The sequence below is a fragment of the Eriocheir sinensis genome, chromosome 11 (assembly GCF_024679095.1).
Source record: "Eriocheir sinensis breed Jianghai 21 chromosome 11, ASM2467909v1, whole genome shotgun sequence".
NCBI lineage: Eukaryota > Metazoa > Arthropoda > Malacostraca > Decapoda > Varunidae > Eriocheir > Eriocheir sinensis.
The window spans coordinates 18,116,149-18,118,855 of record NC_066519.1 but is presented as its reverse complement, the minus strand read 5'-3'; the positions used below and the strand labels follow the sequence as shown (position 1 = coordinate 18,118,855).

The following is a 2,707-nucleotide window of genomic DNA, read 5'->3' as shown; positions in this document are numbered from 1 at the left end:
ATTCACCTTTTATCATCGATTCAACTCATTAACTCTTACTTTCTTTTAATTACAGGTAAGGTCACGTGATGGGAGCCGTGACGTCAGCCAGGTGAGACAAACATGACCTTAAGATTCACAGGTGTGCCAGGAATTACAGATGACTTAGTGAAGGTGAAAGTAACAGAAAGAGAAGGAAAGAAATTTAAGAAAAGAGTGGAAGGAAGTAAAGACAGGGGAAGGGTAAAGAAAGGGAGGTAGAGAAGGAGATGAAAAGGGAGAGGAAGAAAAAAATGAGTATGGAAAAGTGAAAGTGATAGAAAGATAAGGGAAAGGGAGAGTAAGGGAGGAGGAAGGTAAGGAAGGGTAAAGAAAGGGAGGTATAGAAGGGATGAAAAGGGAGAGAGGAATGAAGATGAAGAAGACGAGGAAGAAAAAGAGAATGGAAGATATAGACAGGTAGAGAAAAGGGTCGTAGAGGGGGATGACAAGGGATAGAGAAATGAGAAGGAAGAGGAGGAATAAAAAAAAAGAAACAAGAACAGAAAATAATGAAACATAGAATAAAGGGAAGAAAAGGGAGGAAGAAGAAGGTAAAGAAGAGGGAAAAAACAGGGGAAAGGGAGAAGAAAAGAAGGTAGAAAAAAAATGAAAAGGATGAGAAGGCAGTGAAAAATGAAGGACTACTACTACTACTACTACTACTACTACTACTACTACTACTACTACTACTACTATTGCTACTTCTACTGCTACTACATCTACTGGCCAAATAAAGGAAGAAAAGAAGAAAGTGGGGAATATGAGAAAAGAATATTGGAGTAGATAGAGACGTGAGTGAAGGAAAGGGAAGGGAAGGGAAGGGAAGGGAAGAGAAAAGAAGGGAAGGGAAGGAAGGAAGAAGAAGGAAGAGGGAAGGAAGGAAGGAAAGGAAGGGAAGGAAGGAAGAAGGGAAGGGAAGGGAAGGGAAGGGAAGGGAAGGGAAGGGAAGAGAAGGGAAGGAAAGGAGAGGAACGGGAAGGGAAGGGAAGGGAAGGGAACATAAGAACAGAAGAACATAAGAACGCAGGAGTCTACAAGAGGCCGGTAGACCTGTACAAGGCAGCTCCTTTGACCCTAAGCTCCCGTGTATCTAACCCCACCTAATATCGCTGTCCATGAATTTATCTAATCTATTTTTGAATGTGACAATTGTATTGGCACTCACCACATGACTGCGAAGCCTATTCCACTCATCCACCACCCTATTAGTAAACCAATTTTTGCCTATGTCCCTGTTGAATCTGAATTTATCCAGTTTAAACCCATTATTTCATGTCCTACCCGGTTCTCTTACCAACAGAACCTTATGAATATCCCCCTTAAGGGAAGGGAAGGGAAGGGAAGGGAAGGGAAGAAGAGGGAAGGGAGGAGGCAACAATACAACAATGAAATAAAGTAAGAGATTAAGAATAATGAAAATAAACAATGATTAGAATAAATAATAAAAACAATAAGAAATGAATAAATGAAGAAATAACACAAATAAAGAGAAAAATACCCTGTTCTCCATCCCTTCCCTTCCCCTCTCCCTTCTTCCCTTTCCCTCTTCCACCCTTCCATCTTTGCCTTCCTTTCCTTCCTCCCTTTCCTCTCCCTTGCCTCCCTCCCTTTCTACCCTTCCATCCCTACCTCACTTACCTTTCTCCCTTCTCAGCCTTCCCCTCTCCCTTCTTCCCCTTCCCTCTTCCACCCTTCCATATTTGCCTTCCTTTCCTTCCTCCCTTTCCTCTCCCTTGCCTCCCTCCCTTTCTACCCTTTCATCCCTACCTCCCTCCTTTCCTTCTCTCCCTTTCTCTTATTATCTCCCTATTCCTATTTCTTTTCTTCCTTTCTTTACCTGCTTCCCTGATCTCCCTTTCCTCCCTTTTCTCCACCTGTTTATCTCCCTTTCTTTTCCTATTCCTTTACCTCCCTCCCCTTACCCTCCTTCCCTTTTCTCTCCCCTTCATTCTCCCCATCCCCCTTGTCTCCCTCCCCTTCACTCCCCCTTCATCGCTTTCCCTCTTCATCCCTTCTCCCCTCCCTCGGTCTCCCTCACCCCTTCCCTCCACCCCCTCCCCTTCTTCTCCCTCCCCCCCCTCCCCTGCATTCCCGCCACTCAAAAGATAATCATAGTTGGCAGTGATGCAGAAATATATGTGTTGTAACTATAAGGTATCTCTCTCTCTCTCTCTCTCTCTCTCTCTCTCTCTCTCTCTCTCTCTCTCTCTCTCTCTCTCTCTCTCTCTCTCTCTCTCTCTCTCTCTCTCTCTCTCTCTCTCTCTCTCTCTCTCTCTCGGGGATGGTAGTTGACCTTTGACCTTGGTGTTGCGGCGTGATTTAGGAGGAGGCGGAGGAGGAGGAAGAGAGGAGGAGGAGGAGGAGGAGGAGGAGGAGGAGGAGACGAGAAAGAATTAGAATAACAATACATAAAAAAGTCGTGAATTAGGAAAAGAAAAGAGGAAGAGAAAAAGTACTTAGAGGAGGAGAAAAGGAGGAGGAGGAGGAGAAGGAGGAGGAAAAAGAAGAGGAAGAAGAAGAAAAAAAAAGAGGAAGAAGGAGAAGGAAGGTCATATATAGGCAAGCAAACAGAAAACAACAACAAAAAAAAAGAAAACATGAAGCAAAATACAAAAAAGGGGGATGAAATAAAGAGAAAGGGGAAAAAAAAACGAAGAAAAGCGAAAGATATTAAAGAGGGAATGAA

The 2,707-nt window shown here is 43.7% G+C and overlaps 1 long non-coding RNA gene across 1 annotated transcript in view; it reads left to right on the top strand.

The window, feature by feature from the left end:
* Positions 1-2,707, top strand: part of LOC126996975 (uncharacterized) — a 139,861-nt gene that overhangs the window by 97,615 nt on the left and 39,539 nt on the right. Inside the window, exon 2 of the long non-coding RNA XR_007751783.1 lies at positions 56-91. This is a non-coding gene — a long non-coding RNA (uncharacterized LOC126996975). The remainder of the gene's footprint in view (positions 1-55; positions 92-2,707) is intronic.